This window comes from Leucoraja erinacea, chromosome 6 (assembly GCF_028641065.1).
Source record: "Leucoraja erinacea ecotype New England chromosome 6, Leri_hhj_1, whole genome shotgun sequence".
In the NCBI taxonomy this organism is placed as follows: domain Eukaryota; kingdom Metazoa; phylum Chordata; class Chondrichthyes; order Rajiformes; family Rajidae; genus Leucoraja; species Leucoraja erinaceus.
Genome location: NC_073382.1, coordinates 56,916,847 through 56,932,472, shown reverse-complemented (window position 1 = coordinate 56,932,472; position 15,626 = coordinate 56,916,847). Strand labels below are relative to the sequence as shown.

General features: G+C 41.2%; 1 protein-coding gene across 1 annotated transcript in view; it reads left to right on the top strand.

Annotated features, from left to right (window-relative positions):
• LOC129698179 (PC3-like endoprotease variant B) overlaps positions 1-15,626 on the top strand; it is a 685,304-nt gene that overhangs the window by 49,459 nt on the left and 620,219 nt on the right. The gene's annotated exons all lie outside the window — the stretch shown is intronic.

Below are 15,626 nucleotides of genomic sequence, written 5' to 3'. Positions count from 1 at the left end.
AGTTCATACTGCCACCCAGCTTTGTGTCATCTGCAAATTTGCTAATGTTACTATTAATGTTACTATTAATCCCTTCATCTAAATCATTAATGTATATTGTAAATATCTACAGTTCCAGCACCCCACTAGTTATGCCTGCCGTTGCCTGCCGTTCTGAAAGGGACCCGTTAATTCCTATTCTTTGTTTCCCGTCTGCCAACCAATTTTCTATCCATGTCAGTACTCTACCCCCAATACAATGTGCTCTAATTTTGCCCACTACTCTCCCATGTGGGACCTTATCAAAGGCTTTCTGAAAGTTCAGGTACACTACATCCACTGGCTCGCCCTTGTCCATTTTCCCAGTCACATCCTCAAAAAATTCCAGAAGATTAGTCGAGCATGATTTCCCCTTCGTAAATCCATGCTGACTCGGACCGATTCTGTTACTGCTATCCAAATGTGCCGCTATTTCATCTTTTATAATTGACTCCAGCATCTTCCCCACCACCTATGCCAGGCTAACTAGTCTATAATTCCCTTTTTTCTCTCTCCCACCTTTCTTAAATAGTGGGATAACATTAGCTACCCTTCAATCCCAAGGAACTGATCCTGAATTTATAGAACATTGGAAAATAATCACCAATGTGTCCACGATTTCTAGTGCCACTTCATTAAGTACCCTGGGATGCAGATAATCAGGCCCTGTGGATTTATCAGCCTTCAGTCTCATCAGTCTACCCAACACCATTTTCTGCCTAATGTGAATTTCCTTCAGTTCCTCCGTCACCCTAGGTCCTCTTGTCACCAGTACATCTGGGAGATTGTTTGTATCTTCCTTAGTGAAGGCAGATTCAAGGTACATGTTCAACTCGTCTGCCATTCCCTTGTTCCCCATAATAAATTCACCTGTTTCTGTCTACAAAGGTCCAACTTTGGACTTAACTAATTTTACCTTTTCACATACCTAAAGAAGCTTTTACTATCCTCCTTTATATTCTTGGCTTACCTTCGTACCACATCTTTTCTCTTCGTATTGCCTTTTTAGTTATCTCCTGTTGCTCTTTAAATGTTTTCCAATCCTCTGGCTTCCCACTCATCTTTGCTATGTTATACATCGTCTCTTATTTTTTACTGTTCTTGACTTCCCTTGTCAGCCACGGTTGTCTCTTACTCTGCTTAGAATATTTATTCCTCTTTTGAATGAACTGATCCTGCACCTTCTGTATTATTCCCAGAAATACCTGCCATTGTTGTTCCACTGTCATCCCTGCTAGGGTATCTTTTCAGTCAACTTTGGCCAGCTCCTCCCTCATGGCTCCATAGTCCTCTTTGCTCAACTGTAATACTGACCCTTCCGATTTCCTCCCTCAAATTGTAGATTAAAACTTATCATATTATGGTCACTACCTCCTAATGGCTCTTTTACCTCGAGTTCCCTTTTCAAATCCGGTTCATTACACAACACTAAATCCAAAATTGCCTTCTCCCTGGTTGGCTCCAATACAAGCTGCTCTAAGAATCCATCTCGGAGGCACTCCAAAAACTCCCTTTCTTGGTGTCCAGTACCAACCTGATATTCCCAGTCTACCTGCATGTTGAAATCTCCCAAAGCAGCCATAGCATTACCTTTGCGACATGCCAATTTTAACCCTTGATTCAACTTGCACCCTATATCCAGGCTACTGTTTGGGGCTCTACCCATACTGACTCTACATCTCCTGATTCTTTGTCACACCTCGCAAGGGACTGAATTTCATTCCTTACCAACAGAGCTACCCCACCCCCTCTGCCCACCTGTCTGTCTTTTCAATAGGACGTATACCCCTGAATATTCAGTTCCCAGCCCTGGTCCTCTTGCAGCCATGTCTCTGTAATTCACGCAACATCTAAAGGGCCTGTCCCACTTTCTCGACCTAATTCACGACCTCTGCCGAGTTTGCCCTTGACTCGTACTCGCAGCATGGTCGTCACGAGATCGTAGGAGGTCGTAGGAGGTCTTAGGTACGTCGTAGCAGGCCGTGATGCTAGTCATAGGTACTCGTGTCATCAAATAGGTCGGGGTGTATTTCTAGCATGATGAAAAATGTCCACGAGTAAAAAAGGTCGTGAAAGTGGGACAAGCCCTTTACTTGCCAATTTCTAACTGAGCATCAAGCTCATCCACATTACTTCTTATGCTTCGTGCATTCATATGTAATACTTTTAATCCATTACTCCCCTCACCTTTCACATCGATTCCTATTTCACTTGGCTATACTCTCCCATCCCTGCCTGAGCATTCTGCCCCGTTAATTCTTTCTTAACCCGAAAAGTATTTCTTAACTTTTCCTTTTCTCTCTTTCCCTTTAACTCCATCCTTGCATTTCCAGATTGTCTCCTCCCCCCCACTATTTAGTTTAAACCCACCTGTGTAGCAGTGGCAAACCTGCCTGCCAGAATGCTGGTTCCCCCGCCTGTTAAGGTGCAACCCGTCCCTTTTGTACAATTCACCCTTATCCCAAAACAGATCCCAGTGGTCTAAGAATCTAAATCCCTCCTTCCCGCACCAGCTCCTCAGCCACACATTCATGCTGGAATCTCGAGCAAATACCAAGTGTTGGAGGAACTCAACAGGTCGGATCAAGTAATATTGTACATGATAGGGTGGCACGGTGGCACAGGGGTAGAGTTACTGCTTTCCAGCGCCAGAGACCTGGGTTCGATCCTGACTACAGGAGCTGTCTGTATGGAGTTTCTTCGTGCTCCCCGTGACTTGCAAGGGTTATAGACAATAAACAATAAACAATAGGTGCAGGAGTAGGCCATTCAGCCCTTCAAGCCAGCACCACCATTCAATGTGATCATGGCTGATCATCCGCAATCAGTACCCTGTTCCTGTCTTCTCCCATATCCTCTGACCGCTATCTTTAAGAGCCCTATCTAGCTCTCCCTTGAAATTATCCAGCGAACCGGCCTCCACCGCCCTCTGAGACAGAGAATTCCACAGACTCACAACTATCTATGTGAAAAAGTGTTTCCTCATCTCTGTTCTCAATGGCTTGCCTCTTATTCATAAACTGCAGCCCCTGGTTCTGGACTCCCTCAACATCGCGAACATGTTTCCTGCCTCCAGCGTGTTCAAACCTTTAATAATCTTATATGTTTCAATAACACTTCCTCTCATCCTTCTAAATTCCAGAGTATACAAGCCCAACCACTCCATTCTCTCAGCATATGACAGTCCCGCCACCCCAGGAATTAACCTTGTGAACCTACGCTGCACCCTCAATAGCAAGAATGTCCTTCCTCAAATTTGGAGACCAAAACTGCACACAATACTCCAGGTGTGGTCTCACTAGGGCCCTGTACAACTGCAGGACCTCTTTGTTCCTATACTCAACTCCTCTTGTTATAAAGGCCAACATGCCGTTCGCTTTCTTCACTGCCTGTTGTACCTGCATACTTACTTTAATTGACTGATGAACAAGAACCCCCAGATCCTGTTGTACTTCCCCTTTTCCCAACTAGACACCATTTAGATAATAATCTGCCTTTCTGTTTTTGCTACCTAAGTGGATAACCTCACATTTATCCACATTAAACTGCATCTGCCATGCATCTGCCCACTCACCCAACCTGACCCTGCATTCTCATAGCATCCTCCTCACGGTTCACACTGCCACCCAGCTGTCATCTGCAAATTTGCTAATGTTTCTTGTGATCCCTATATCTAAGTCATTAATATATATTGTAAATAGCTGTGGTCCCAGCACCAAGCCTTGCGATACCACACTCACCACTGCCTGCCATTCTGAAAGGGACCCGTTAATCCCTGCTCTTTGTTTCCTGTCCGCCAACCAATTTTCTATCCATGTCAGCACTCTACCCCCAATACGATGTGCCCTAATTTTGCCCACTAATCTCCTATGTGAGACCTTATCAAATGCTTTCTCAAAGTCCAGGTACATCCACTGGCTCACCCTTGTCCATTGTCCTAGTTACATCCTCAAAAAATTCCAGAAGATTAGTCAAGCATGATTTCCCCTTCGTAAATCCATGCTGACTCAGACCGGTCCTGTTACTGCTATCCAAATGTGCCGCTATTTCATCTTTTATGATTGACTTTGAATTTGACTTTTCTTTTATGTTACAGAGTTCAACATTGTTTTTACCATTACTGATTATTGCAAGGGGGGGATAAATACAAATTCTAGGACATTATCAGTCAGTTATTTAGGATTAAGGTGAAACCCCCCATATCCTGAATACTGCATTGGTCGCCCCATTACCCTGGTATTGGTCTCATTATTTGAGGGAGGATGTTCATGTGTTGGGAGCAGATCAGAAACATTTACTTTGGATTACAATCTAGTTTGAATGTTTTGTGATCCACATGAATCAAGGCATTGTGAGCAATATGAACTTAGTTTAATTCAGAGATAAAGCACGAAAACAAGCCCTTCAGCCCACCGAGTCCGCGCCGACCAGCGATCACCCCGTACACTAGCATTAACCTACACACGAGGGACAATTTACAATTTTCACAGGTAAGTAAGTGATGGTCTTGGCATCATGATCGGCACAGACATAATGGGCTGAAGGGCATGTTCTTGTGCTGTACTGTTCAATGCTCTAATGCAAATTATTGATGCTTGACCACATGTCTGGAAATCACATCGGTGAGACCAAACATGGACTCGGCAACCGTTTTGCTGCACATTTACACTCGGTCTGCCGAGGCCTACGGGATCTTCCAGTTGCCAAACATTTTAACTCTCCTTTCCATTCCCATGCTGACCTTTTTGTCCTGAGCCTCCTCCATTGACGGCGTGAGGTCACAAGCAATTTGGAATGAACAGCACCTCATGTTTCACATGTGTAGCTTACAAACCAGAGGCGTATACATTGAATTCTCTAATCTTAAGTAATGTAATCTTACACTCCCCTTGCCAGACCCTCCCTCCTTGCCCCCCTCCTCCCGAGTTATTTTACCACAGATCTCCACATTGTTTCCCTCTTGAAGTCACCACTTCCCTGGCCAACAATGGACCCACCTGCCTGAGGTCATTTGTGGCTGGTTCTAATGGTCCTGGTATTTTCTCACTTCCAGCTCTTCACCTCCTTCCCCCCCCACCCTCCTCCCCCCCCATCCCCTATTTTCAATCTGAAGACTCTACGACTCTAAGGGTCCCAATCTGAAACACCATCTATTCTTTTTCTCCAAAGATGCTTCCTGACCTGTTGTGTTACTCCAGCACTTTGTGTCTATGTCTTGTACTGTGTAAATTCCCTTTTATATGTATGTACGAGAATGAATGACTGCAGAGGTGGAGGGAGCAAGAAGATGAGAGCTCCATTCCTCTCTGCAGTAGACGCCTGTCTGACATTTGTGATCGCATTAAAAGTTGGTCTGAAAGAAAGGCTTCCATCTCTATAAGCATCTTTTGTGTCTTCAGGCCAGAACAAATTTCTAGCAAACAAAGTCATATATATGAACCATTATCACTGCAGTAATGTAGGGGAAAATAAAGCAGTCCAATTTCACAGCAAATTTCCACAAAAAGTGATATGTTTATGAGCAATTAATCTATTTTATGATATTGCAAAGTAATAGGTATTGTTGAGGACATTCCCATACTTTTCTTCAAAGTAGTCATGATGGAATGTTCCTTTTGTTGGTCTGAGATGGCAGGCAGGTTGTCACTAACTTTTCATTCACAAAGATGACTCCACCAACAGTGAGTACTCTCTGTCAGAACTGCGTTGAAATGTCTACCCAGGATTTTCTGTTTAAGTCCCTGCTGCTGAACTTAATCCCACAAGCACCCAACTCAAGAGTGCTGCAAGTCGGTCACTGTGCCGAGCAATATAAGGATATCCCATGTACAATGTAAGGGTACAGAGAAGATTTACGAGGATGTTGCCAGGACTTGAGGGTACTAGTTATTGGGAGAGATTTAGCTGGCTGGGACTCTATTCCTTGGAGTGCAGAAGAATAAGAGGTGATTTTATAGAGGTGTATAAAATCATGAGAGGAATAGATTGGGTAGATGCACAGTGTCTCTTGTCCAGAGTAGGGGAATGGAGAACCAGAGGACATAAGTTTAAGGTGAAGGGGGAAAGATTTAAAAGAAATCTGACCGGTAACCTTTTCACATAATAGGCGGTGGGTGTATAGGATGAGCTGCCAGAGGAGGTAGTTGAGGCAGGGACTATTGCAATGTTTAGGAAACAATTAGACAGGTACATGGATAGGACAGGTTTAGATGGAATAGGTCAAAAGTGGGATTAGTGTCGATGGGACATGTTGGTCGGTGTGGGCAAGTTGGGCTGAAGGGCCTGTTTCCAAGCTGTATGACTATCTGATCATTGGTAGCTATCTGCTAAATCACTGCTTTAATCTTTCATGGCAACCAGTAATTTACCTTGGGTTTAAGTTGGCAAGAAGTAAATTAAATAAATATTTTCCATTTTTCTTTCCAATATTTTACTTTCCCTTCAACCACTATCAAGGAGAGCACAACAGACCACAGGTTAGGGGGAAATGTTGAATGGCCAACTCAACCTCATTGAGAAACGTCTTTTCTCTTTGTGTTTTACATTTTCCCATTAATTAATATAGCGCTGTTGATAAAGGGAAAGGGGCTGAGAGTTTCCCCCCGCTATTTATACCAATTTGCTGAAAACATTTCCCGCAGCTTCATTTAAATCCTTCCTTTAGCATTTTATTTCAGACTCTACTTCCTAATAACAGGATTTTTGCTTTTGACACTCCGTCATGCCTTAACCCTTTGCCCTAACTACAAAAGAAATGCTTCCATTGAATTGAACGGCTGGGTGGTGAAAGAAGTCTACCAGTGAGAGCAAAGGTTTAAATACTGCTCATTTGTAAATGTTGGTGCAGGGGAGGGTGGGGGTGGGGGCAGCTTTATTTCTCCAGTGAAGGCTCAGAAGTAATTCCATTCATCTTCCTAAATAACATAACCAGTCTGGTTGAGAGTAGGAGAGAGAGGCACAATGAATTACTGTTAGTCTCCTCACTGAATAAACTGAGTTAACGTATGGAGGAGCCAAATATCTGACAACAAATATGTTGCATCAGCAACTAAATGTGACCATGGAAACAAACAGAGGGGAAAGCAATGAGGACATTGTGAGTGCTAAGTCATAACCAACGCATCGGAATAGTTCATAAAACCTGCGGCACTGATTATGGGGTTAAAGGTTTAATTGTATTCAATGTTATTTTGAGAAAAACCTCTCTTTGCCTTTTTACATGGCAGGAGAAGTTGGAGGCGGGCGTATGTTTGTGATGGTGGGGGTTGGGGGATCTGAGCCGGGCGGGGAGTGGGGGGGAGGGAGGAGGGGTGGTGGGGGGGGGGGGGGGGGGGGGGGGGGGGCAGGGGGGTTGGTGGGGGGGGAGAGTGGAATTCAAGCATTATCTAATTGTGGTCTGGCCACACTGTAGGTGTTGTGGGAGCAGCTGGTCTATGTTCTCACTTGTGATGGCAAAGGCCCACCAGAACACTGTAATTGCTGTTCCACTCACTTCCTGAAGCAGTTGGCAGCCAGTGGCAGTCAGCAGGGAACAGGCAGGGTGGAAGGGGAACCAATCAGCCATGCTACAATTTACATCTGATTGATGAAGGTATGAAGAATGTGGAAACTACCAATTAGATGCATATCTCCTGAGTAACCTACAACATAGGCTCTTTCTTACTCTTATCCTAAATCCATAGATTGTCACAGATCTAAAGGGGAGGAGGAGGGGAGGGGGGAGAAACAGTTTTGTTTCCACTTTCTAAAATGCAGCAGCACTTGAATGTTGCAGGCACTGCCTGTCTTAGTTTCATTTACACAGAAATAACTAATAACTAAAGGCTGTTTTTTTGGGTCAAATTTAAGCCCGGGAAATATTGACAGCGAAGGCATTTCATTGCTAATGGTCTTTACATATTTTTGGAGAAAGGCTGAGTTTCAGAAATGTAATGAATGGGTTTAGATGAGTTAATTAAATCAAAGAATTTTGCATGGAGGTGGAATGCGGGCCAGCAATAAAGGAAATTTATGGTGCAATTTTTTGGTGCATTTATTTTTGGAGCCTAAGACCTGATTACAGTGTGAAACAACTCCATAAGAATCCTTTGTTAATGCTTTAAGCGTCCGTGTTTGCATCGCCCAGCAGCTCTACAAAGTCATCCTTGCCCCTGACCACATTGTTAAATTGTGCATGCAAAATGGCTTCAGGATATTCTGCCCATATTCCAGCAGGTTATTGAGGAAACCTGCCAGTACTCAACGTCTTGTTTGTGTATTTTTAAGAGTGGGAAATTCAAAGGTCAACAGTTGCCAGTAGGACTTTAATTTAGTAACCACCACTTTTTTCCCCAAGCTCTGTAACTTGCATTAGACGCGATCCTTATCTTCTGTATTCTTTCATTTTTAACTGTCGCCTGGTAACAACTTCCAGTCCTGACAAATACTTGTTAAGGCTATTCACTGGCATTACCTTTTCTAATCAGTTCCATTTCTCATTCAATTTTACAAATTGTTGACCGTCAGAATTGCAAATATCATTTTTATTGACGTTTGCTGAATTGTTCACTTTTATTCCCTGTGCTTTGAACAGTAATAAGTATAATGTAGGTTTAGAACCTGCAATGGGGAGGAGCAGTATGTGCAGAGGGTGGGTGTGGGACACCCGTGTTGTTCCCCCACCCACACTTCACTAATAATTCGGCATGTTAAATATGCAAGCTAACGCACATATGTGCACAATATGTGCGTGTCTAATGTGCCCCGGCAATAGCAGTCAAATACAAATCCTGTGCATATTTTGAGCAGCAGGCTAGCTTTCATTCCAAGCAGTACATTTTTATGGCATACAAATGATGGAAATGCACATCAGGACTATGAACATTTAAAAGGAGCACAGTGTTTTACAGACCCTTGAAGAAAAAAAACAGCATCAAATAAGACAACTTGATTTTATTTCAATCCAGATTAGTTGGATTTCTTAGCAAAAAGGGATGGCAAAGTGTCTGTATATTTAACTGCAGGAAATCAGAAATGTAGTGGTCTTAATATCTGAATGACCTGCCAATGAAATTAGAAAACCTTTCTTTCAATATTTGAATGATACAAATATTTAGGCGCGTCTATCATTTTTATTCAAATGAAAAAATAAACTTGCTGTAAAGGAAGGTTTCTACGATAGTTAGAACTAGCAAAAAGGTAAACAAAGTTGTGTAAAACCGGAACATTCTTGCCCCTTTTGAGTTCTAATTGATTAAACCTCCTCCTGGTCATTTGCATTCATTTGAAATCCTCTTACAAGCAAAATGTAGCGTAAAAATCCTGATACGAGCAAATAACTATCTTATAACGCCCAGTACCTATTCAGCTTTCTGAAAAACATTTTTGAAAAAATATTCTAATTTGAGTAATATTTTTATGATGCTCGGGCTCAGATGTAAGATTGCTGAATGAATGATTAAATGAGTAATGGTCAAAGATGTATGAATTGGTTGTGTTTGCTGGCACTTCCAGAAATTTTGACCAGAAGAATAATATCACTTTGTAGCACAATTATGATTTTTTTCCCTTATCACTGAAATGCAATATTAATTTCAACAAAAATATGAAGTGACTTATTTGGGAATATTTTTCTTAATGCAGCTGTCAGAGTTGATCAGGTTTTACACAGCATAATATGCATACAGTATGTAATTCAGCACCATGTATTTGATACTACGGTGATTATTGGTTTAAAAAGCTATAAGCAAGCATGAAAAAATACATTTATCACACAACATGGAAACACAGTCAAAGATGAGGGAAATTTGTTCTTGGCCTGTTCTGCATGATTTGATTTTCAAGTTGGAGCATGCATGTAATGTACATTAGCATTTACATCCTTATAACTAAAGCTCCCGTGCTGTAGTCACACACTGGAAGTACCTCAGTTTATGAAAGTTTAACAAAAGACAGAGGTAAAATGGGGTGACTGTGTTTACATTGGGGAAACACTGCTTTTTTCTTGTATGCTTACTGACAAATAACCTGCATCGTGTACAGTAGGTATCCGCACCAGGCTGGTGCTTATTTGCTCTACAACATCACGTATCGTATTTCCCATTAATCTCACAGTCTGACAGTGCAAAATTGCTGGCATAGCTGATGAAATTCTGAAGTATGGCCTCACGTGTGATTTATTAACGACCTCATGCATGCAGGGTTGGATGGGTCATTGTTTGCAGCCAGTTGCTGCCACTACTGCAAGAGAATAACCCTCAGCATAAAAAGATGAAGATAGTGGAGACAGTTCACAATGTATGAAAAGCCAAATCACCTGTTAACAGAGGGGATTTTTACACAGTGTAGAACTCTATTCGTTTACAAATAGAACCCTTATCAAAAACGATTGCAGGAAGAAATTGCAGTCTTAATGGCGGGGTGGTGGTGGAGGTATCATGTGTATGAATATTAAAATGGCATTAACTTTCATTCTTCTTAATTTACTATTCACAGCAAAATACACAACATGTTTATAAGTTATAGGAGCAGAATTAGGCTATTCGGCTCCTCAAGTCAATTCAATCATGGCCATCAAATCAATTCATCGAGGCCATTCAATCATGGCTGATCTATCTATCCCTCTCAGCCCCATTCTCCTGCCTTCTCCCCATAACCCCTGATACCCATACTAATCAAGAATCTGTCAATCTCCACCTTAAAAATATCCATTGACTTGGTTTCCACAGCGGTCTGTGGTAATGAATTCCACAGATTCACCACCTTCTGACTGGATACATTCTTCCTCGTCTCCTTTCTAAAGGTACATCCTTTTATTCTGAGGCTTTGACCTCTGGTCCTAGACTCTTCCACTAGTGGAAACATCCTCTCCTCATCCATTCTATCCAAGCCTTTTCCTATTCAGTCAGTTTCAATGAGGTGTTCCCTCATCCTTCTAAACTCCAGCAAATACAGGTCCAGTACCTTCAAACGCTCATCGTATGTTAACCCAATCATTCCTGGGATCATTCTCATATTAGCAATTTTTTTAGCAATGTATACTGAAGCATTTCACAGAGACTCCACACTGAGTTAATCGTGCCCTTTATTAATATTATGTAGGTTACTAGTGGAGGTGCTAGTTACTAGTTATGAGTTACTAGTTACTCCATGTGGTCGGCATCCCTTTTATTTTCAAAATATCTTTTGATATTAAAAATAAAAACATGGACAATTTTGAAAGGTAAACAGAAAATTCTGGAAACACTCAGCGGGTCAGGCAGCAAAACCATAGGGAGAAAAACAAAATTTATGTTTACAATCAGAACTTTTGCATGTGGGAAAATTAGTTAGACTAACTAATTCTGTACATTTGATTCCAAAAGATTGCTGAAGATTTTGACTCGTGTCTTTCTTCCGGAAGAAATGTTGAACCAAATTAATGTCTGTCTTTTGGGGCTAAATATAAGAATTCCAAAGCACTTTAGAAACAGTGTAGCAAAATTATTGCACAAATGTTTATCTCCCCAGCATGATCATTAAAACAGATGATGTAGTTATTTAAAATATAGAACAGTACAGCACAGGAACAGGGCCTTCAACCAATAATGTCTGTGCTGAACATAATGCTAAGATAAACTAAAGATAAACTAAACTCAGCTACCATGTGATCCATACCCTTCATTCTCTGCATAATCATGTGTTTATCCAAAAGTCTATTAAATGCCACTAACATATCTGTCTCCACCAACATCCCTGGCAATCGTTCCAGGCACCCACCTCTGTGTGTAAAAAAATAAATCGAATGTGCCCCACACAACCCCTTTAAACTTTGCCCTTCTCCCATTACAGGTGCTCCAGTTCCCCCCCCCACATTCCAAAGACAAGCAGGTTTGTAGGTTAATTGGCTCCTGTAAAAATTGCCCCTAGTGTGTCGGATAGAACTGGTGCATGGGTGATCGTTGGTCGACGGGGTCTCGGTGGGCTGGAGACCCGCTTTTCCGTCCTGTATCACGAAGCTTAGCTAAACAATGTTTTTGGCATTTCCACCTGGAAATGTCCCTCAATGTGTTATTTTAGTCTAATCTTAAAGTAAGCCACCATGTTTCCCACATTATGACTGTGACTTCATTTCAAAAGTAAGTAATTAATTGTAGAGCATGTTGGGATATACTGTATTCATGAAGTGAATGGTGTCTCTGTAATTAAAAGATTCTAATTACTAAAATACTGGATTTACCAGGCACTTACTATGGTTTTTTATTGCGTAAAGTTACTTCTTTGGAACTAGTTTTCATAGAAGCTAAAATTACTTTGATTCATTGATCAAATTCTCAGTGTTGATTCCAGACACTGTTGAAGCCTTGCAGTAATGCTGCTCATGCACTATCAAGAGAAGAAAGCAAATGTCAATGTTGTTATGCCTGTTGGTTTGACTTGCCTGTGAATCTATAACTAAACTCCCCTCTGTCTGCACTCTAATCATTCATTAATTTTATGAACGTATAGCACTGCCTCTAGATTTTAAAAGAAAACATAATTACACAGGATTCATTCACAGTCATTCGTAGCACTAGAACGTTCTAATCAGTGGTTTCAGTGTTATTGCTAAGTATAATTATCCCATCCTCACCACATGTACAACCTAGTATTTTATAATAAAATAAAGTTTATTCATTCATTGCCAACTTTGTGATTCTTATTAATGATTCTTTTATTTTCCTATTAAATCATTCCCTAATTATTAGAACAGTGGGTTTGGAGGGAATGTGCAACATTGTATCAAGGATTTGTATGCGCATTTGAAAAGGATGAACCTAAAAAGGAAATGGATAACAGAGTGGTGGAATTAGGAAAGAATGGGCTTGATAGACTAAACTGGCACTTTGCTGTAATCTAAATAATTTATTTTATATGGATTTTTTTTGTGGTATTTATACATAGTGTAACCTGATGGATTGCTAATAATCTGAAATTGTTTAATTTTTGAATCACTTCCATAGCTACATGGTTTCTTGTGTATTGAGGGAACTGTAACCAAGTTAAATACAATTCAAAAAAGTAAACTGAAGAGGTTTATGGTGCTGTTGATTATATATTGATATTGGCACTGATATTGGTTTAGTTTTATCATGTGTACCGAGTCACAATGAGAAACTTTGTTTGTGTGCTAACCAGTCAAATCATATTCTACACGAGTACAATCATATATCAAATGTACTTTGCATTATTATAAAGAATAGTGCAAAGAGAAAAATACCAGAGTACAGAATATATTGTTGCATCGTTACAGTTAGAGTACACATTTTTTTTAATGTAAGGACGGCATTGAGGTAGGTTGGGAGATCAGGACTATACCATTACCTTATGAGAGGCCTTTTCAGTTGTCTGATGATGGTGGGCAAGAAGCTGTTCCTCAACCTAGTACTACGTGCTTTCAATCATTTGTATTTTCAGCCCAATGGGAGAGGGGAAAACAAGGAATGAGGGGATTGTTAAATGTATTTGATTACATTGGCTGACTGCTTTTGATCTAATACACAGGTCCTTTTACTTTTGCTGTTACCTGTAAATATTTGGAGAAGTACTAATTTCAAATGTCTGGCTAGGACAAGGCCTGGATAGAGTGGATGTGGAGAGCACATTTCCACTAATGGGAGAGTCTAGGACCAGAGCTTATAGCCTCAGAATTAAAGGATGGTCTTATAGGAAGCAGATGAGGAGGAATTTCTTTAGTCAAAGGGTGGTGAATCTGTGGAATTCATTACCACAGAAGGCTGTGAGAGCCAAGTCAATTGATATTTTTAAGGCAGAGATAGATACAATTGGTATGGGTGTCAGGGGTTATGGGGAGAAAACAGGAGAATGGGGTTGAGAAAGGAAGATAGATCAGCTATGATTCTTTGGCAGAGTAGACTTGATGGGCCAAATGCTCTAATTCTGCACCTATCACTTATGAACCAAATGTTAAATCATTTCATTGTTCAAGAAGGAACTGCAGATGCTGGACAATCGAAGGTACACAAAAAAGCTGGAGAAACTCAGCGGGTGCAGCAGCATTTATGGAGCGAAGGAAATAGGCAACGTTTCGGGCCGAAACCCTTCTTCAGACTGAAGAACCCTTTTTCAGTCTGAAGAAGGGTTTTGGCCCGAAACGTTACCGATTTCCTTCGCTCCATGGATGCTGCTGCACCCGCTGAGTTTCACCAGCGTTTTTCTGTACCTTAAATCATTTTATGTGGCAACTTTATTATAAAATCTTGCTTGAAGTTATTTTTGTAAAAACTTCAAGAGATAGTCAACAAGAATGCAAAGGGCTGGAGTTCATTTTATGAGCTGTATTTTATTTGATTACAGTTTCCTGTTACATCACAGGAAATCATGCAGATAGGTACAATAGGCAGCCTTTAGCGATTAGAGTAACATAATAATGACAATGTTTTATCCTTCTTGTGAAAACATAAAGCATCATCCAGTTGAATTTTGGAAGTAAATTAGAATAGTGGATACTTTGATTGAAAGATGCAGCATAGAAACACCCTTCAGCCCACCGAGTCCAAGGTGACCATCGATCACCTCTTTACACTTGTTCCATGTTATCCCACTTTCCCATCCCCTACACACAAGGTACAATTTACAGAGGCCAACTAACATACAAACCTGCCCATCTCTGGGATGTGGGAAGAAACTGGAGCACCTGGAAGATACCTACGTGGTCACGGGGAGAACGTGAAAACTAAACACAGCCAGCGTCTGAGGTTGGGGTCAAACCCAGTCTCTGATGCTGCGAGGCAGGGCAGCATGGTGGTGCGGTAGAAGAGTTACTGCCTTACAGTGCCAGAGACCCAAGTTCCATCCCGACTATGGGTGCTTGTATATTTTGTACGTCCTCCCCGCGACTGTGTGGGTTTTCCCCGGGTGCTCCGGTTTCCTCCCACACTCCAAAGATGTACAAGTTTTGGGTTTAATTGGCATTGGTAAAAAATGTAATTTTTCCCTTGTATGTAGTCTGTGCCAGTGTAACGGGGATCGCTGGTCCGTGGTCTTAATGGGCCGAAGGGACTGTTTCCAGGCTGTATCTCTAAACTAAACTAAACTCAGCTGTGCCACTGTTCCACACACTAAAACAGATCTATTTCCCTTGATGTTGACATTTCATCTCCGCATTCAGCCTAAATGATTACAGCCCAAGCTTCAAGACAAAAAATCTCTCCAATAAGAGGGAGGATCAGATGGGGAAGAACAATCAGGAGGGGGATTGCTTCTTTTGTAATTCTATTGTAATCATCTACTGTTTTTCTGCTGATTGGTTAGCATGAACAAAAAAGCTTTACACTGTACACTGTACACGTGACAATAAACTAAACTATACTAAACTAATTGACTGGGAAGAATTAGGTTTGAAGTGGCCAGGGGAGCCTTGAAGAAAAAGCAACAATGGAAAAGAAAAGTTTGTTGGGGAAGTACAAAGAGTATTCATTTAATCTTCAACATGACTAATTCCATGAAAAGTTAGGCGTGTGAAGGAGTTCATTGGTGTGAGTTCTAAATTGAAATGTGCTGAAACAGCTAAAGTATATATTGGCTGTTGAATGAGAGATGATTCAGTGTGTGGTAGTTGTGGGAAAGCTTGTCTTCATTGTCATTTATTT